The 21,743-nt window shown below is 49.9% G+C and overlaps 1 protein-coding gene across 1 annotated transcript in view; it reads right to left on the reverse strand.

Moving 5' to 3' along the window:
- Positions 1 to 21,743, reverse strand: part of LOC134936091 (zinc finger protein 850-like) — a 250,676-nt gene that overhangs the window by 53,874 nt on the left and 175,059 nt on the right. The gene's annotated exons all lie outside the window — the stretch shown is intronic.

Raw genomic sequence — 21,743 nt, forward strand, 5'->3', positions numbered from 1 at the left:
CGCTCTACCTGGTGCAACGTGTATAACGCGCTTTACCTGGTGCAATGTGTATAATGCGCTTTACCTGGTGCAATGTGTCTAAGTGTTCTTCCTGGTGCAATGTTTATATGTGCTCAACCTGGTGCAATGTGTATAACGTGCTCTACCGGGCGCATTGTGTATAACGTGCTCTACCGGGCGCATTGTGTATAACGCGCTCTACCTGGTGCAATGTGCATATTGTAATCTACCTGGTGCAATTTGTATAAGTCCTCTACCTGGAGCAAAGTGTATAACGCGCTGTACCTGGAGCAAGGTGTATAACGCGCTGTACCTGGAGCAAAGTGTATAACGCACTCTACCTGGAGCAAAGTGTATACCGCGCTCTACCTGGAGCAAAGTGTATAACATGCTCTACCTGGAGCAAAGTGTATAACGTGCTCTACCTGGCGCAGTGTGCATAGGAGGTTCTACCTGGTGCAATTTGTATAAGCGGCACTACTGTGTGGTGTAATGTGAATTGGCACTATTATGTGGTCACGCCTCTTCCCCATGAAGCCACGCCCCTAAAATTTTGAGGCGCACCTTCGGCGCGCACTACCTGTACTTTGCCTTCTGGGAGGTGGGACACCAATTCACTTTCTGCCTAAGGGCACCAAAATGTCTAGTTATACCTCTGATGCAGGGTGTCCTGCATGCTACACAGCCCAGGAGCATTGTCACCCCATCCCGCCCACCTTGCAACACTTTTCTAGTGTCCAAACAAGATTAAGATGAATAAGAACCTTCATTCCAATGGAACCCAGAAAAAGACCGGTAGGACCCCAAATTCTAAAAGTGAGGGGTCCCTGGGACCCACTTTTTCTTTGGCTCAGCGCGATCACTGTGGGGGTATAGGTGTATCTGGCACTGCTGGGGGCATAGGTGTATCTGGCACTGCTGGGGGCATAAGTGTATCTGGCACTGCTGGGGGCATAAGTGTATCTGGCACTGCTGGGGGCATAAGTGTATCTGGCACTGCTGGGGGCATAAGTGTATCTGGCACTGCTGGGGGCATAAGTGTATCTGGCACTGCTGGGGGCATAGGTGCAGGGACGGATCCAGAAGAAAATGATAGGGGGGGCACCATGGAAGGGGCAAGTACATTTGCGTGAGGCTTCGGTGCATGGTGCAGTGTGCAGGGGGCAGTGTTTGAGGGACAGGGGGCAGCGTGTGAGGGTCAAGGTGCAGGGGGCAGTGTGTGAGGTGCTGGGTACAGAGGGCAGTGTGTGAGGGGCAGGGGGCAGCGTAATAATGCCCACAGTAGTAGTACCCCGTAATACACATAATGCCCACCACAGTAGCGCTTCTTATACAATGCCCACAGTTGTAGCGCTCATTATGCAATGTCCATTGTACTTGTAGTGCCCCTTATATAGACCCCATAGTAGTGGTGCCCCTTATGCAATGCCCGTCTTGCCCCCAGTAGTAATGTTGCCTGTAGTAATGCCCCCAGTCATTTAGCACCCTAAAAGTTATGCCCCCAGTGGTAATGCCCCTGCAGTATGACCCCAGTAATTTACCCCCCCTTTAGTTTAGCCTCGCAGTAGTAATGCCCCCAGTAGTTTGCCTGCTTGTAGTTTAGCCACAAGTAGTAATGCCCCCCTGTAGTTTGCCCCATTGTAGTTTAGCCCCTGTAGTTATGCCCCCCTTGTAGTTTAGCCCCCAGTAGTAATGCCCCCAGTAGTTTGGCCCCTGTAGTTATGCCCCCCTTGTAGTTTAGCCCCCAGTAGTTTGTCCCCAGTAGTTATGCCCCCCTTGTAGTTTAGCCCCTGTAGTTACGCCACCAGTAGTAATGCCCCTGTAGTTACGCCACCAGTAGTAATGCCCCTGTAGTTACGCCCCTTTAGTTACGCCGCCAGTAGTAATGCCCTCCTGCAGTATACCCCCAGTAGTTAGCCCTTTGTAGTTTGCCCCCTTGTAGCTTACCCCCAAGTAGTTTGCCCCTTTGTAGTTGGCCCCAGTAATAATGCCCACCAGTAGTTTGCCCCCAGTAGATGCCCCCCAGTAATAATGGGCCCCAGTAAATGCCCCCCAGTAAAAATGTCCCCTGGTAGCTGCCCCCAGTAGTAATGCCCCAATAGATGACCCCCCAGTAGATGCCCCCAGTAGTAATGCCCCCCCAGCAGTAATGCCCCTTGTTGATGCCCCCCCTAGTGGTAATGTCCCCCGTAATTTGCCCCCACTGCACTAAGAAAGATAAAAAAAACTACATACTTACCGAGCCCCGTTCCCTCTTCCAGACCTCCTCCTGGCGTCCTCTCCTCAGCACTATGAGAGAGACGTCATGACTGACTTCTCTCCCATAGCGCACGCCGCACAGTGACAGCGCCGGAAGCTGGAGCTCAGTACTGAGCTCCTGCCTCCGGCTGCCGCTGTGCAGGGAGACGGGCACCCGCTGGTAAAACAATATCAGCGGGCGCCCGTCATCTCCCTGTGCGGCGGGGACGGACGGAGGGAGGACGGCCACAAATGACAGGGGGGGCATGGGCCCGAGTGCCCCCCCCCCCCCGATCCGCCACTGCATAGGTGTATCTGGCACTGCTGGGGACATGCATAGTGTATCTGGCACTGCTGGGGACATGCATAGTGTATCTGGCACTGCTGGGGACATGCATAGTGTATCTGGCACTGCTGGGGACATGCATAGTGTATCTGGCACTGCTGGGGACATGCATAGTGTATCTGGCACAGCTGGGGGCATAGGTGTATCTGGCACTGCTGGGGGCATAGGTGTATCTGGCACTGCTGGGGGCATAGGTGTATCTGGCACTGCTGGGGGCATAGGTGTATCTGGCACTGCTGGGGGCATAGGTGTATCTGGCACTGCTGGGGGCATAGGTGTATCTGGCACTGCTGGGGGCATAGGTGTATCTGGCACTGCTGGGGGCATAGGTGTATCTGGCACTGCTGGGGGCATAGGTGTATCTGGCACTGCTGGGGGCATAGGTGTATCTGGCACTGCTGGGGGCATAGGTGTATCTGGCACTGCTGGGGGCATAGGTGTATCTGGCACTGCTGGGGGCATAGGTGTATCTGGCACTGCTGGGGGCATAGGTGTATCTGGCACTGCTGGGGGCATAGGTGTATCTGGCACTGCTGGGGGCATAGGTGTATCTGGCACTGCTGGGGGCATAGGTGTATCTGGCACTGCTGGGGGCATATGTGTATCTGGCACTGCTGGGGGCATGTGTGTCTCTGGCACTGCTGGGGGCATGTGTGTATCTGGCACTGCAGATTGTCTGGCCACACTCATGTATATCTTGCACTGTAGACGGCGGTGCGCAGCACTTGCTTTTGGAATTTCATTCTATCATGTGGTAACCATCCCACCGTGTGGGTTTATAGGGTACGAGTCTCATTCACACTGTTGATTTGGTTTGAGATAAATGTCTTAAGAAATAAATACAATCTGCACTATGAGCGCATTCTCCTCTCATCCTTCTATTTAGAAATCAATCTGCCCCAGGATTCCGGGGCGAATTATTGGGAGAATTGCTGCGGTATACCAAAGAAATATCAGTGCTACAGCTCGGAGTGGACTGGAAATGTAATAATTAATGTGAATACCAATATATACACTCGGCGCTGTCACTTACAAAGTGAGAGCAGCTGATCTCGGGGAACGGATCCTAATTTCCCCAAATTTTGAAGAAAACCAGACAAACAGTAAGACAGCGCTACTCACTTTGTATAGAATTACATTTTTACACATACACAATTAATACAGTAAGATAACGGCCAGTACCAATATACTAATAATAATAATAATAAAAAGACAGTTCCAAATTATTAAAATAAAGCACATAAGTACCATCAAATTAGCCTCCGTATACACTATATTTTACCACAGTCCCAATGAGGCTCTAATGGGAAAATGTAACTGTGCTTCCGATATCACACATTTAGCATATATAATCAGATGTACGATTATTATTAAACCCACATATAACTAATACAAGATGTTAGTCCAACAAGCAGCAGATAATTAGTGGGAGAGTCCGCATGTGAGCAGAGCAAGGTGTTAATCAAAAAGTCTGAAAGCGGATATGGGTGGTCATCCTGAGTTGTTCGCTCGCAAGGCGATTTTAGCAGTATTGCACACGCTAAGCCGCCGCCTACTGGGAGTGAATCTTAGCATAGTGAAATTGCGAACGAAAGATTCTCAAAATTGCGATTACACACCTCTTAGCAGTTTCTGAGTAGCTCCAGACTTACTCGGCATCTGCGATCAGTTCAGTGCTTGTCGTTCCTGGTTTGACGTCACAAACACACCCAGCGTTCGCCCAGACACTCCCCCGTCTCTTCAGACACTCCCGCGTTTTCCCCAGGAACGGCAGCGTTTTTTCGCACACACCCATAAAACGGCCTGTTTCCGCCCAGAAACACCCACTTCCTGTCAATCACATTACGATCACCACAACGAAGAAAAATACTCGTAATGCCGTGAGTAAAATACCTAACTGCATAGCAAATTTACTTGGCGCAGTCGCACTGCGGACATTGCGTATACGCATTAGCGACTAATCGCTCCGTTGCGAAAGAAAAATAAAGAGCGAACAACTCGGAATGACCTCCATAATTAGTTAGAATCCGTCCGTACTAAGAGGCTGATTTTTAGTACAATGCCCCCAGCATAACAAGGAGAGGTACATATCTGGCTACATAGCACACTGTACTCTAGGTGGACTTTGGACTGCAGTGTTTAAATTGCCCTTCATTCAATGGTTCTTGGGACTAGCTGAGCTCAGACTGTCAGCTACACTGCTAATCACTTGCAAACTATTTTTCCACTTCCACTATTTTTTCCTCCAAATTGTTGTTCTCCATTCCACAGGACAGCCCCCTTTATTGTTACAGCACACAGAACAGTGCCCCTGTATTCTTACAGCATACAGGAGCAGTGCAATGATATTTTAACAGCAGCAGCACCACTGAATTTTTATAGCAGACAGGACCAGAGTAATGTTAAGACATCAGCACCCCTATATTTGACAGCATACAGGAGTAGTGTGCTTTTAATTTGTAAGATCTGCACCCCTGCATTTTTTATAGCAGACAGGACATCAGCACCCCTATATTTTACAGTGCTAACCGCACACGATGCCACCAGGGAACTGAGCCCGCTCATCTCATAATATATATAAAATAAGATTTTACTCACCGGTAAATCTATTTCTCGTAGTCCGTAGTGGATGCTGGGGACTCCGTAAGGACCATGGGGAATAGACGGGCTCCGCAGGAGACAGGGCACTCTAAAAAAAGAATTAGGTCTACTGGTGTGCCCTGGCTCCTCCCTCTATGTCCCTCCTCCAGACCTCAGTTAAGGAAACTGTGCCCGGAAGAGCTAACATTACAAGGAAAGGATTTTGGAATCCAGGGTAAGACTCATACCAGCCACACCAATCACACCGTATAACTCGTGATAACCATACCCAGTTAACAGTATGAACAAACACAGAGCATCAGACAACCTGATGCAAACATACAGAACCCTTTGTTAAGCAATAACTATATACAAGTATTGCAGAAGAAGTCCGCACTTGGGACGGGCGCCCAGCATCCACTACGGACTACGAGAAAGATTTACCGGTGAGTAAAAATAAGATTTTACTTACCGATAAATCTATTTCTCGGAGTCCGTAGTGGATGCTGGGGTTCCTGAAAGGACCATGGGGAATAGCGGCTCCGCAGGAGACAGGGCACAAAAAGTAAAGCTTTTCCAGATCAGGTGGTGTGCACTGGCTCCTCCCCCTATGACCCTCCTCCAGACTCCAGTTAGGTACTGTGCCCGGACGAGCGTACACAATAAGGGAGGATTTTGAATCCCGGGTAAGACTCATACCCGCCACACCAATCACACCGTACAACTTGTGATCTAAACCCAGTTAACAGTATGATAACAGCGGAGCCTCTGAAAGATGGCTTCCTTCAACAATAACCCGAATTAGTTAACAATAACTATGTACAATTATTGCAGATAATCCGCACTTGGGATGGGCGCCCAGCATCCACTACGGACTCCGAGAAATAGATTTATCGGTAAGTAAAATCTTATTTTCTCTATCGTCCTAGTGGATGCTGGGGTTCCTGAAAGGACCATGGGGATTATACCAAAGCTCCCAAACGGGCGGGAGAGTGCGGATGACTCTGCAGCACCGAATGAGAGAACTCCAGGTCCTCCTTAGCCAGAGTATCAAATTTGTAAAATTTTACAAACGTGTTCTCCCCTGACCACGTAGCTGCTCGGCAAAGTTGTAATGCCGAGACCCCTCGGGCAGCCGCCCAAGATGAGCCCACCTTCCTTGTGGAGTGGGCCTTTACAGATTTAGGCTGTGGCAGGCCTGCCACAGAATGTGCAAGTTGGATTGTGCTACAGATCCAACGAGCAATCGTCTGTTTTTAATGCTCTGACAACGTCCAGTAACTTGGAGTCCTCCAAGTCACTTGTAGCCGCAGGCACTACAATAGGCTGGTTCAGATGAAATGCTGACACCACCTTAGGGAGAAAATGCGGACGAGTCCGCAGTTCTGCCCTGTCCGAATGGAAAATCAGATATGGGCTTTTGTAAGATAAAGCTGCCAGTTCTGACACTCTCCTGGCCGAAGCCAGGGCTAGAAGCATGGTCACTTTCCATGTGAGATATTTCAAATCCACCTTCTTTAGTGGTTCAAACCAATGAGATTTTAGAAAGTCCAAAACCAGATTGAGATCCCACGGTGCCACTGGAGGCACCACAGGAGGCTGTATATGTAGCACTCCCTTAACAAAGGTCTGGACTTCAGGGACTGAAGCCAATTCTTTTTGAAAGAAAATCGACAGGGCCGAAATTTGAACCTTAATAGATCCCAATTTGAGACCCATAGACAATCCTGATTGCAGGAAATGTAGGAATCGACCCAGTTGAAATTCCTCCGTCGGAGCACTCCGATCTTCGCACCACGCAACATATTTTCGCCAAATTCGGTGATAATGTTGCACGGTTACTTCCTTCCTTGCTTTAATCAAAGTAGGAATGACTTCTTCCGGCATGCCTTTTTCCTTTAGGATCCGGCGTTCAACCGCCATGCCGTCAAACGCAGCCGCGGTAAGTCTTGAAACAGACAGGGACCCTGCTGAAGCAAGTCCCTCCTTAGAGGTAGAGGCCACGGATCTTCCGTGATCATCTCTTGAAGTTCCGGGTACCAAGTCCTTCTTGGCCAATCCGGAACCACTAGTATCGTCCTTACGCCTCTTTGCCGTATAATTCTCAATACTTTTGGTATGAGAGGCAGAGGAGGAAACACATACACCGACTGGTACACCCAAGGCGTTACCAGCGCGTCCACAGCTATTGCCTGCGGATCTCTTGACCTGGCGCAATACCTGTCCAGTTTTTTGTTGAGGCGAGACGCCATCATGTCCACCATTGGTCTTTCCCAACGGGTTACCAGCAAGTGGAAGACTTCTGGATGAAGTCCCCACTCTCCCGGGTGAAGATCGTGTCTGCTGAGGAAGTCTGCTTCCCAGTTGTCCACTCCCGGGATGAACACTGCTGACAGTGCTATCACATGATTCTCTGCCCAGCGAAGAATCCTTGCAGCTTCTGCCATTGCACTCCTGCTTCTTGTGCCGCCCTGTCTGTTCACATGGGCGACTGCCGTGATGTTGTCCGACTGGATCAACACCGGTTTTCCCTGAAGCAGAGGTTCTGCCTGGCTTAGAGCATTGTATATTGCTCTTAGTTCCAGAATGTTTATGTGAAGAGACGTTTCCAGGCTCGTCCATACTCCCTGGAAGTTTCTTCCTTGTGTGACTGCTCCCCAGCCTCTCAGGCTGGCGTCCGTGGTCACCAGGATCCAATCCTGTATGCCGAATCTGCGGCCCTCCAATAGATGAGCACTCTGCAACCACCACAGAAGAGACACCCTTGTCCTTGGAGACAGGGTTATCCGCAGGTGCATCTGAAGATGCGACCCTGACCATTTGTCCAACAGATCCCTTTGGAAAATTCTTGCGTGGAATCTGCCGAATGGAATTGCTTCGTAAGAAGCCACCATTTTTCCCAGGACTCTTGTGCATTGATGTACAGACACCTTTCCTGGTTTTAGGAGGTTCCTGACAAGCTCGGATAACTCCTTGGCTTTTTCCTCCGGGAGAAAAACCTTTTTCTGAACCGTGTCCAGAATCATCCCTAGGAACAGCAGACGAGTTGTCGGCATTAACTGGGATTTTGGAATATTCAGAATCCACCCGTGCTGTTTTAGCACTTCTTGAGACAGTGCTAAACCCATCTCTAGCTGTTCTCTGGACCTTGCCCTTATTAGGAGATCGTCCAAGTATGGGATAATTAATATGCCTTTTCTTCGAAGAAGAATCATCATCTCGGCCATTACCTTTGTAAAGACCCGAGGTGCCGTGGACAATCCGAACGGCAGCGTCTGAAACTGATAGTGACAGTTTTGTACAACGAACCTGAGGTACCCCTGGTGTGAGGGGTAAATTGGAACGTGGAGATACGCATCCTTGATGTCCAAGGATACCATAAAGTCCCCCTCTTCCAGGTTCGCTATCACTGCTCTGAGTGACTCCATCTTGAACTTGAACATCTTTATGTACAGGTTCAAGGACTTCAGATTTAGAATAGGCCTTACCGAGCCATCCGGCTTCGGTACCACAAAAAGAGTGGAATAATACCCCTTCCCTTGTTGTAGAAGAGGTACCTTGACTATCACCTGCTGAGAGTACAGCTTGTGAATGGCTTCCAAAACCGTCTCCCTTTCGGAGGGGACGTTGGTAAAGCAGACTTCAGGAAACGGCGAGGTGGATCTGTCTCTAATTCCAACCTGTACCCCTGAGATATTATCTGCAGGATCCAGGGATCTACCTGCGAGTGAGCCCACTGCGCGCTGTAATTTTTGAGACGACCACCCACCGTCCCCGAGTCCGCTTGAGAAGCCCCAGCGTCATGCTGAGGCTTTTGTAGAAGCCGGGGAAGGCTTCTGTTCCTGGGAAGGAGCTGCCTGTTGCTGTCTCTTCCCTCGACCTCTGCCTCGTGGCAGATATGAATAGCCCTTTGCTCTCTTATTTTTAAAGGAACGAAAGGGCTGCGGTTGAAAAGTCGGTGCCTTTTTCTGTTGGGGAGTGACTTGAGGTAGAAAGGTGGATTTCCCGGCTGTAGCCGTGGCCACCAAATCTGATAGACCGACTCCAAATAACTCCTCCCCTTTATACGGCAAAACTTCCATATGTCGTTTTGAATCCGCATCGCCTGTCCACTGTCGCGTCCATAAAGCTCTTCTGGCCGAAATGGACATAGCACTTACCCGTGATGCCAGTGTGCAGATATCCCTCTGTGCATCACGCATATAAAGAAATGCATCCTTTATTTGTTCTAACGACAGTAAAATATTGTCCCTGTCCAGGGTATCAATATTTTCAATCAGGGACTCTGACCAAACTACCCCAGCACTGCACATCCAGGCAGTCGCTATAGCTGGTCGTAGTATAACACCTGCATGTGTGTATATACTTTTTTGGATATTTTCCATCCTCCTATCTGATGGATCTTTAAGTGCGGCCGTCTCAGGAGAAGGTAACGCCACTTGTTTAGATAAGCGTGTTAGCGCCTTGTCCACCCTAGGAGGTGTTTCCCAGCGCTCCCTAACCTCTGGCGGGAAAGGGTATAATGCCAATAATTTCTTTGAAATTATCAGCTTTTTATCAGGGGCAACCCACGCTTCATCACACACGTCATTTAATTCTTCTGATTCAGGAAAAACTATAGGTAGTTTTTTCACACCCCACATAATACCCTGTTTAGTGGTACCTGTAGTATCAGCTAAATGTAACGCCTCCTTCATTGCCAAAATCATATAACGTGTGGCCCTACTGGAAAATACGGTTGATTCGTCACCGTCACCACTGGAGTCAGTGCCTGTGTCTGGGTCTGTGTCGACCGACTGAGGCAAAGGGCGTTTCACAGCCCCTGACGGTGTTTGAGTCGCCTGGACAGGCACTAATTGATTGTCCGGCCGTCTCATGTCGTCAACCGACTGCTTTAGCGTGTTGACACTATCCCGTAGTTCCATAAATAAAGGCATCCATTCTGGTGTCGACTCCCTAGGGGGTGACATCCTCATATTTGGCAATTGCTCCGCCTCCACACCAATATCGTCCTCATACATGTCGACACACACGTACCGACACACAGCAGACACACAGGGAATGCTCCTAACGAAGACAGGACCCACTAGCCCTTTGGGGAGACAGAGGGAGAGTTTGCCAGCACACACCAAAAGCGCTATATATAACAGGGATAGCCTTATAATAAGTGCTCCCTTATAGCTGCTTTATATATATCAAAATATCGCCATAAATTTGCCCCCCCTCTCTGTTTTACCCTGTTTCTGTAGTGCAGTGCAGGGGAGAGACCTGGGAGCAGTCCTGACCAGCGGAGCTGTGAGAGGAAATGGCGCCGTGTGCTGAGGAGATAGGCCCCGCCCCTTTTCCGGCGGGCTCGTCTCCCGCTATTTAGTGAATCCAGGCAGGGGTTAAATATCTCCATATAGCCTCTGGGGGCTATATGTGAGGTATTTTTAGCCTTTATATAGGTTACATTTGCCTCCCAGGGCGCCCCCCCCCCAGCGCCCTGCACCCTCAGTGACTGCGTGTGAAGTGTGCTGAGAGGAAAATGGCGCACAGCTGCAGTGCTGTGCCCTACCTTTAGAAGACTGCAGGAGTCTTCAGCCGCCGATTCTGGACCTCTTCTGACTTCAGCATCTGCAAGGGGGCCGGCGGCGCGGCTCCGGTGACCATCCAGGCTGTACCTGTGATCGTCCCTCTGGAGCTGATGTCCAGTAGCCAAGAAGCCAATCCATCCTGCACGCAGGTGAGTTCACTTCTTCTCCCCTCAGTCCCTCGTTGCAGTGATCCTGTTGCCAGCAGGACTCACTGTAAAATAAAAAACCTAAGCTAAACTTTTTCTAAGCAGCTCTTTAGGAGAGCCACCTAGATTGCACCCTTCTCGGCCGGGCACAAAAATCTAACTGGAGTCTGGAGGAGGGTCATAGGGGGAGGAGCCAGTGCACACCACCTGATCTGGAAAAGCTTTACTTTTTGTGCCCTGTCTCCTGCGGAGCCGCTATTCCCCATGGTCCTTTCAGGAACCCCAGCATCCACTAGGACGATAGAGAAATCTTATTTTCTCTAACGTCCTAAGTGGATGCTGGGAACTCCGTAAGGACCATGGGGATTATACCAAAGCACCCAAACGGGCGGGAGAGTGCGGATGACTCTGCAGCACCGAATGAGCAAACTCAAGGTCCTCCTCAGCCAGGGTATCAAACCTGTAGAACTTTGCAAATGTGTTTGAACCCGACCAAGTAGCTGCTCGGCAAAGTTGTAATGCCGAGACCCCTCGGGCAGCCACCCAAGAAGAGCCCACCTTCCTTGTGGAATGGGACTTTATTGATTTTGGATGCGGCAACCCAGCCGCAGAATGAGCCTGCTGAATCGTGTTACAGATCCAGCGAGCAATAGTTTGCTTTGAAGCAGGAGCACCCAGCTTGTTGGATGCATACAGGATAAACAGCGGCTCCGTTTTCCTGACCTTAGCCGTTCTGGCCACATAAATCTTCAAAGCCCGTACTACATCTAGTAACTCGGAATCCTCCAAGTCACTGGTAGCTACAGGCACCACAATAGGTTGGTTCATATGAAAGGATGACACTACCTTCGGCAGAAATTGCTGACGAGTCTGCAATTCTGCCCTGTCCATATGAAAAACCAGATAGGGGCATTTATGTGACAAAGCCGCCAATTCCGACACACACCTAGCTGAAGCTAAGGCTAACAACATTACCACCTTCCATGTGAGATATTTTAACTCCACTGTTTTGAGTGGTTCAAACCAATGTGATTTCAGAAAACTCAACACCACGTTAAGATCCCAAGGTGCCACTGGAGTCAGAAACGGGGGCTGTATATGCAGCACTCCCTTCACAAAGGTCTGAACTTCAGGAAGAGAAGCCAGTTCTTTTTGAAAGAAAATGGATAGGGCCGAAATCTGGACCTTAATGGATCCCAATTTGAGGCCCAAAGCCACTCCCGACTGTAGGAAGTGAAGGAAACGGCCCAGCTGGAATTCCTCTGTAGGAGCCTTCCTGGCCTCACACCAAGCAACATATTTACGCCATATACGGTGATAATGCTTAGCCGTTACATCCTTCCTAGCCTTTATGAGCGTAGGAATAACCTCATCCGGAATCCCTTTTTCTGCTAGGATCCGGCGTTCAACCGCCATGCCGTCAAACGCAGCCGCGGTAAGTCTTGGAACAGACAAAGCCCCTGTTGTAACAGATCCTGTCTTAGAGGCAGAGGCCATGGGTCCTCTGTGAGCATTTCTTGCAGATCCGGATACCAAGCCCTTCTTGGCCAATCCGGAACAATGAGTATTGTTCTCACTCCTCTTTTTCTTACGATTCTCAGCACCTTGGGTATGAGAGGAAGAGGAGGAAACACATAAACCAACTGGAACACCCACGGTGTTACTAGTGCGTCTACAGCTATCGCCTGAGGGTCTCTTGACCTGGCACAATACATTTGTAGCTTTTTGTTGAGGCGGGACGCCATCATGTCCACCTGTGGCAGTTCCCACCGATCCGTAATCTGTGAAAAGACTTCCTGATGAAGTCCCCACTCTCCCGGGAGGAGGTCGTGTCTGCTGAGGAAGTCTGCTTCCCAGTTGTCCACTCCCAGAATGAACACTGCTGACAGTGCTTTTACATGATTCTCCGCCCAACGAAGAATTCTGGTGGCTTCTGCCATCGCCACTCTGCTCCTTGTGCCGCCCTGACGGTTTACATGAGCCACTGCAGTGATGTTGTCTGATTGAATCAGCACCGATTTGTCTCGAAGCAGGCTCTCCGCCTTACTTAGGGCATTGTATATGGCCCTTAGTTCCAGGATGTTTATGTGAAGACAAGTCTCCTGACTTGACCACAGGCCTTGGAAATTTCTTCCCTGTGTGACTGCCCCCCACCCTCGGAGGCTCGCATCCGTGGTCACCAGAACCCAGTTCTGAATGTCGAACCTTCGGCCCTTGAGAAGGTGAGCACTCTGCAGCCACCACAGGAGTGACACCCTGGCCCTGGGGGATAGGGTAATCAGCCGATGCATCTGTAGATGTGATCCGGACCACTTGTCCAACAGATCCCATTGAAAAGTCCTCGCATGGAACCTTTTCCGAAGGGAATGGCCTCGTATGATGCCACCATCTTTCCCAGGACCCGCGTGCACCTGTTTTGGTTTCAATAAGCCTCTGACCAAAGTCAGCTCCTGAGCCTTCTCCGTCGGGAGATACACCCTCTTCTGGTCTGTGTGCAGAATCATGCCCAGAAAGAGCAGACGAGTCGTAGGGATCAACTGCGACTTTGGTATATTCAGAACCCAGCCGTGCTGTTGTAACACCTCCCGAGAGCGTGCTACGCTGATCAGCAACTGTTCCCTGGACCTCGCGTTTATAAGGAGATCGTCCAAGTACGGGATAATTGTGATTCCTTGCTTTCGCAGGATCACCATCATTTCTGCCATTACCTTGGTAAATATTCTAGGTGCCATGGAGAGACCAAACGGTAACGTCTGGAATTTGTAGTGACAATCCTGTACCACAAACCTGAGGTACTCTTGATGAGGTGGATAAGTCGGGACATGCAGGTAAGCATCCTTTATATCCAGCAACACCATAAAATACCCTTCTTCCAGGCTCGCAATGACCGCTCTTAGCGATTCCATCTTGAACTTGAACTTTTTCAGGTAAACGTTCAGGGATTTTAAGTTCAAAATGGGCCTGACCGAACCGTCCGGTTTCGGTACCACAAACATTGTGGAATAATACCCTCTCCCCGTTGAAGGAGGGGGACCTCCACCACCACCTGCTGGAGATACAATTTGTGAATCGCAGCTACCACCAACTCCCTTTCTATGGGGACACTGGCAGAGCCGATTTGAGGAAACGGTGAGGGGGCATCTCTTCGAATTCCAGCCTGTACCCCTGAGATACTATCTGTATAACCCAGGGATCCGCCTGTGAGCGAACCCACTGGTGGCTGAAATTTCAAAGACGCGCCCCCACCGACCTTGGCTCCACCTGTGGAGCCCCAGCGTCACGCGGTGGATTTAGTGGTTGCCGGGGAGGACTTCTGTTCCTGGGAACTAGCTGTGTTGTGCAGCTTCTTTCCTCTACCCTTGCCTCTGGCAAGAAAGGATGCACCTCGGACTTTCTTACCCCTCTGTGAACGAAAGGACTGCATCTGATAATACGGTGCTTTCTTAGGGTGTGATGGAATATATGGCAAAAAATTTGACTTCCCAGCCGTAGCTGTGGCCACTAGGTCCGAAAGACCTTCCCCAAACAATTCCACACCCTTATAAGGTAAAACCTCCATGTGCCGCTTAGAGTCGGCATCACCTGTCCATTGTCGAGTCCACAGGCCCCTTCGGTCAGAAATCGACATAGCATTTATTCTAGAGACCAACATGGTAATGTTTCTCTGGGTATCCCTCATATACAGGATAGCGTCTTTTATATGCCCCAGGGTTAGTAATATAGTATCCTTGTCCAGGGCTTCCATTTCTTCAGATAACATATCTGCCCATGCTGTTACAGCACTACACATCCATGCCGACACAATTGCCTGCCTAAGCACGGTAACAGAATGTGTATAAATGGACCTTAGGATTACTTCCTGCTTTCTATCTGCATGATCCTTTAAACCTGCCGTGTCCTGTGACGGTAGGGCCACCTTTTTAGATAAGCGTGTCAACGCTTTGTCAACCCTTGGAGCGGATTCCCAGCGTAACCTGTCCGTTGGCGGGAAAGGGTACGCCATCAGCATCCTTTGGGGAATCTGCAGTTTCTTATCTGGAGATTCCCACGCTTTCTCACATAACTCATTTAATTCATGTGAAGGGGGAAAGGTCACCACATGTCTCTTTTCCCCAAACATATTAACCCTCTTGTCAGGGACAGGGCTCTCCTCGGAGATGTGTAACACCTCCTTCATTGCTATAATCATATATCTTATAGCCTTGGCCATTTTAGGTTGCAATCTGGCCTCCTCATCATCCACACTAGAGTCCGACTCCGTGTCGATATCTGTGTCAACAACCTGGGATAGTGGACGTTTTTTGAGACCCTGACGGTCCCTGCGCTGCAGGATCAGGCAAGGGCTGAGACCCAGACTGTCCCAAGGCTTCTGCTTTATCCAGCCTTTTATGTAAGGAATTAACATTCTCATTTAAAACCTTCCACATATCCATCCAATCCGATGTCGGCGCCGTCACCACACTCATTTCCTCCCGCTCCGCCACCGCATAGCCTTCCTCGTCAAACATGTCGACACTCTCGTACCGACACACCACACACACAGGGGCTGCTCTTTTGGAAGACAGTTCTCCCACCAGGCCCTTTGGGGAGACAGAGAGAGAGTATGCCAGCACACACCCCAGCGCTATATGACCCAGGAAGAACACAGTAACTCAGTGTTTACCCAGTAGCTGCTGTATTATATGCTTTTGCGCCTAAATTTATGCGACTCACCTCTCTTTTTCACCCCTCTACCGTGATTCTGCAGGGGAGAGTCTGGGGAGCTTCCTTCCAGCAGAGCTGTGAAGAGAAAATGGCGCGGGCGAGTGCTGAGGAAGAAGCCCCGTGTCACGATCCGGGCATCTGTACGCCATTACTTACCCTTCAGATGCCTCCTAAGGCTGGCTCAGCGTTCCAGGACTAGATCCCATCTGTTGTGCTGATGTCCACATTTCTGCCTCCTCTCCTGTCACCCTGAGACGCTGTCATCACGGCGCCATGTTACATTTGGATTGGCGTCTCCCGCGGCCTCTGCCGCCGTCCCTGAGTTTCTGCATGCGGGATGTCAGAGTGGCGATGACGTCAGCCGCGGCCTCCGCTGTGCCCGCGTGGTTTGAATGTGCACTTATCAGTCTGGCGTCTCCTGTCTCCTGTGGCCGGCGCCGCCATCACTGTTTTAATTCCCACATGGATTACAAACCATATTCCCTCCAAGTGTCTGCATGGGCGCAGCCATGTTGGATTCTGTCACCTGATCATTTCCACCAATCTGTTGTTTGCATTTGTAATCTGCATAATTGCCTAGCCAATCCCTCCTTGCTGCAGGTATAAGTATGTTGTGCCTGAGCAAGGAAGGCGTCAGTGCTTTGGTTGTCAAACCTAGTTCCAGTTTGTCTCTCTCCTGTGGTTGTTTTCCAGGTTCCAGTTCCTATCTCCAAACCTCAACTAAAGAGACCCGCTCCAGTCCTCCATCTGCGGTGTAGCCTGACTCTCCTATCCTTTTGGATTCATCTGCTTCCAGCTACAGATCCACCTGCTTACAGCATCCAGCCTTCAGCAGAGGTCAGCTCTTCTTAAAGTGCCGGTACCCTTTTCTGCAGATTACCATTCACCATTGGTATTATTATTTCACCGCTCTCAAGCTCCACACATCATTCTATATTTCATCGCTCTCAAGTTACATTTTATTATTTAACTGGTTCCAGCCAGTATCCACTCCGTGCCAACATCAGTCTGGTTCCAGCCAGTATCCACAGCAGCCGTTTTATCCACAGCAGCCCAGCTTTTCCTGGAACACCAGCTGGTACGATCCTGGGCTATCTCCATTGCTACAGTCGGGCGTGGTAAGGACTTTCCAATTAGAAGATTATAAGAACTATCTCACACTACCAGAGCCCTGTGGCCCTTGCCACCCTGTAGTACCCAGGAACTGTATTTATCCTCTGCTGATTTTATGTTTTCTTTTTACTGCTGCTGTGTTTGGAGTATGTCATAAATAAACATCATTGACTTTTACCCTGGTTGTCGTTGTCACGCCTTCGGGCAGTTCTTCTACATGTTACTTACATGTCTAGGGGTCTGATACAACCTCCCAGGTTCCGTTACATCTCAGCCCCTACAACTGAGGCTGCCTCCCGTCAGCTCAAGCCCTCAGTTGTGACAGTAAGCACTGACCATATGAATCCAGCCGGAGACCAGGATCAAGCGGCCAGGCCGATGCAAGAACTGGCAGCCCGACTTGAACATCAGGAGGCTGCACAGGGCCACATCATCCGCTGTCTGCAGGATCTCTCTACTCGGCTGGATGGGATTCAGACAACCCTCCGTGGATCAGGCGCGTCCGGTGCGTCAACCACAGTGACTCCAGCTATAACCCCACCCACCTTACCCATTTCTGCTCCACGTCTTCATCTTCCAACGCCAGCAAAATTTGACGGATCTCCAAGATTCTGCAGGGGATTTCTCAACCAGTGTGAGATTCAGTTTGAGCTACAACCTGGCAATTTTCCCAGTGACCGTACAAAAATTGCCTACATTATCTCTCTTCTCAATGGCTCAGCCCTTGATTGGGCATCACCGTTATGGGAGAGGTCCGACACCCTGCTATCCTCCTACACTGCATTTGTGTCAACATTCAGGCGTATCTTCGACGAGCCAGGCCGGGTAACTTCAGCCTCATCGGAGATTCTCAGTTTACGCCAGGGATCACGTACTGTAGGACAATATCTTATACAGTTCCAGATCCTGGCATCCGAACTGGCATGGAACGACGAGGCCCTGTATGCTGCATTCTGGCATGGCTTATCTGAGCGTATTAAAGATGAGTTAGCTACCAGAGACTTACCTTCCAAGTTAGATGAGCTAATCTCACTCTGCACGAAAATAAGAATTTACTTACCGATAATTCTATTTCTCGTAGTCCGTAGTGGATGCTGGGACTCCGTCAGGACCATGGGGAATAGCGGCTCCGCAGGAGACAGGGCACAAAAGTAAAAGCTTTAGGATCAGGTGGTGTGCACTGGCTCCTCCCCCTATGACCCTCCTCCAAGCCTCAGTTAGGATACTGTGCCCGGACGAGCGTACACAATAAGGAAGGATTTTGAATCCCGGGTAAGACTCATACCAGCCACACCAATCACACTGTACAACCTGTGATCTGAACCCAGTTAACAGCATGATAACAGCGGAGCCTCTGAAAAGATGGCTCACAACAATAATAACCCGATTTTTGTAACAATAACTATGTACAAGTATTGCAGACAATCCGCACTTGGGATGGGCGCCCAGCATCCACTACGGACTACGAGAAATAGAATTATCGGTAAGTAAATTCTTATTTTCTCTGACGTCCTAGTGGATGCTGGGACTCCGTCAGGACCATGGGGATTATACCAAAGCTCCCAAACGGGCGGGAGAGTGCGGATGACTCTGCAGCACCGAATGAGAGAACTCCAGGTCCTCCTCAGCCAGGGTGTGCCCCTGACCAAGTAGCAGCTCGGCAAAGTTGTAAAGCCGAGACCCCTCGGGCAGCCGCCCAAGATGAGCCCACCTTCCTTGTGGAATGGGCATTTACATATTTTGGCTGTGGCAGGCCTGCCACAGAATGTGCAAGCTGAATTGTACTACACATCCAACTAGCAATCGTCTGCTTAGAAGCAAGGGCACCCAGTTTTTTGGGTGCCTACAGGATAACAGCAAGTCAGTTTTCCTGACTCCAGCCGTCCTGGAAACCTATATTTTCAGGGCCCTGACAACATCTAGCAACTTGTAGTCCTCCAAGTCCCTAGTAGCCGCAGGTACCACAATAAGCTGGTGCAGGTGAAACGCTGACACCACCTTAGGGAGAAACTGGGGACGAGTCCGCAGCTCTGCCCTGTCCGAATGGACAATCAGATATGGGCTTTGTGAGATAAAGCCGCCAATTCTGACACTCGCCTGGCCGAGGCCAAGGCCAACAGCATGGTCACTTTTCATGCGAGATATTTCAAATCCACAGATTTGAGCGGTTTAAACCAATGTGATTTGAGGAATCCCAGAACTACGTTGAGATCCCACAGTGCCACTGGAGGCACAAAAGGGGGTTGTATATGCAGTACTCCCTTGACAAACTTCTGGACTTCAGGAACTGAAGCCAATTCTTTCTGGAAGAAAATTGACAGGGCCGAAATTTGAACCTTAATGGACCCCAATTTGAGGCCCATAGACACTCCTGTTTGCAGGAAATGCAGGAATCGACCGAGTTGAAAATTCTTCGTGGGGCCTTCCTGGCCTCACACCACGCAACATATTTTCGCCACATGTGGTGATAATGTTGTGCGGTCACCTCCTTCCTGGCTTTGACCAGGGTAGGAATGACCTCTTCCGGAATGCCTTTTTCCCTTAGGATCCGGCGTTCCACCGCCATGCCATCAAACGCAGCCGCGGTAAGTCTTGGAACAGACATGGTACTTGCTGAAGCAAGTCCCTTCTTAGCGGCAGAGGCCATGAGTCCTCTGTGAGCATTTCTTGAAGTTCCGGGTACCAAGTCCTTCTTGGCCAATCCGGAGCCACGAGTATAGTTCTTACTCCTCTACGTCTTATAATTCTCAGTACCTTGGGTATGAGAAGCAGAGGAGGGAACACATACACCGACTGGTACACCCACAGTGTTACCAGAACGTCCACAGCTATTGCCTGAGGGTCTCTTGACCTGGCGCAATACCTGTACAGTTTTTTGTTCAGGCGGGACGCCATCATGTCTACCTTTGGTCTTTCCCAACGGTTCACAATCATGTGGAAGACTTCCCGATGAAGTCCCCACTCTCCCGGGTGGAGGTCGTGCCTGCTGAGGAAGTCTGCTTCCCAGTTGTCCACTCCCGGAATAAAACACTGCTGACAGTGCTATCACATGATTTTCCGCCCAGCGAAGAATCCTTGCAGTTTCTGCCATTGCCCTCCTGCTTCTTGTGCCCCCTGTCTGTTTACGTGGGCGACTGCCATGATGTTGTCCCACTGGATTAATACCGGCTGACCTTGAAGCAGAGGTCTTGCTAAGCTTAGAGCATTGTAAATTGCCCTTAGCTCCAGTATATTTATGTGGAGAGAAGTCTCCAGACTTGATCAGACTCCCTGGAAATTATTTTCCCTGTGTGACTGCTCCCCAGCCTCTCAGGGTGGCATCCGTGGTCACCAGGACCCAGTCTTGAATGCCGAATCTGCGGCCCTTTAGTAGATGAGCACTCTGCAGCCACCGCAGAAGAAACACCCTTGTCCTTGGAAACAGGGTTATCCGCTGATGCATCTGAAGATGCGATCCGGACCATTTTTCCAGCAGATCCCACTGAAATGTTCTTGCGTGAAATCTGCCGAATGGAATCGCTTCGTAAGAAGCCACCATTTTTCCCAGGACCCTTGTACAATGATGCACTTTTCCTGGTTTTAGGAGGTTCCTGACTAGCTCGGATAACTCCCTGGCTTTCTTCTCCGGGAGAAACACCCTTTTCTGGACTGTGTCCAGAATCATCCCTAGGAACAGCAGACGTGTCGTCGGAAACAGCTGCGATTTTGGAATATTTAGAATCCACCCGTGCTGTCGTAGAACTACTTGAGATAGTGCTACTCCGACCTCCCACTGTTCTCTGGACCTTGCCCTTATCAGGAGATCGTCCATTTTCTTTGAAGAAGAATCATCATTTCGGCCATTACCTTGGTAAAGACCCGGGGTGCCGTGGACAATCCAAACGGCAGCGTCTGAAACTGATAGTGACAGTTCTGTACCACGAACCTGAGGTACCCTTGGTGAGAAGGGCAAATTGGGACATGGAGGTAAGCATCCCTGATGTCCAGGGACACCATATAGTCCCCTTCTTCCTGGTTCGCTATCACTGCTCTGAGTGACTCCATCTTGATTTGAACCTTTGTATGTAAGTGTTCAAATATTTCAGATTTAGAATAGGTCTCACCGAGCCGTCTGGCTTCAGTACCACAATATAGTGTGGAATAATACCCCTTTCCTTGTTGTAGGAGGGGTACTTTGATTATCACCTGCTGGGAATACAGCTTGTGAATTGTTTCCAATACTGCCTCCCTGTCGGAGGGAGACGTTGGTAAAGCAGACTTCAGGAACCTGCGAGGGGGAGACGTCTCGAATTTCCAATCTGTACCCCTGGGATACTACTTGTAGGATCCAGGGGTCCACTTGCGAGTGAGCCCACTGCGTGCTGAAACTCTTGAGACGACCCCCCACCGCACCTGAGTCCGCTTGTACGGCCCCAGCGTCATGCTGAGGACTTGGCAGAAGCGGTGGAGGGCTTCTGTTCCTGGGAATGGGCTGCCTGCTGCAGTCTTCTTCCCTTTCCTCTATTCCTGGGCAGATATGATTGGCCTTTTGCCCGCTTGCCCTTATGGGGACGAAAGGACTGAGGCTGAAAAGACGGTGTCTTTTCCTGCTGAGATGTGACTTGGGGTAAAAAGGTGGATTTTCCAGCTGTTGCCGTGGCCACCAGGTCCGATGGACCGACCCCAAATAACTCCTCCCCTTTATACGGCAATACTTCCATGTGCCGTTTGGAATCTGCATCACCTGACCACTGTCGTGTCCATAAACATCTTCTGGCAGATATGGACATCGCACTTACTCTTGATGCCAGAGTGCAAATATCCCTCTGTGCATCTCGCATATATAGAAATGCATCCTTTAAATGCTCTATAGTCAATAAAATACTGTCCCTGTCAAGGGTATCAATATTTTCAGTCAGGGAATCCGACCAAGCCACCCCAGCGCTGCACATCCAGGCTGAGGCGATCGCTGGTCGCAGTATAACACCAGTATGTGTGTATATACTTTTTAGGATATTTTCCAGCCTCCTGATAAGCGTGTGAGCGCCTTATCCACCCTAA

The sequence above is a fragment of the Pseudophryne corroboree genome, chromosome 6 (genome assembly GCF_028390025.1).
Source record: "Pseudophryne corroboree isolate aPseCor3 chromosome 6, aPseCor3.hap2, whole genome shotgun sequence".
Taxonomy (NCBI): Eukaryota; Metazoa; Chordata; class Amphibia; order Anura; family Myobatrachidae; genus Pseudophryne; species Pseudophryne corroboree.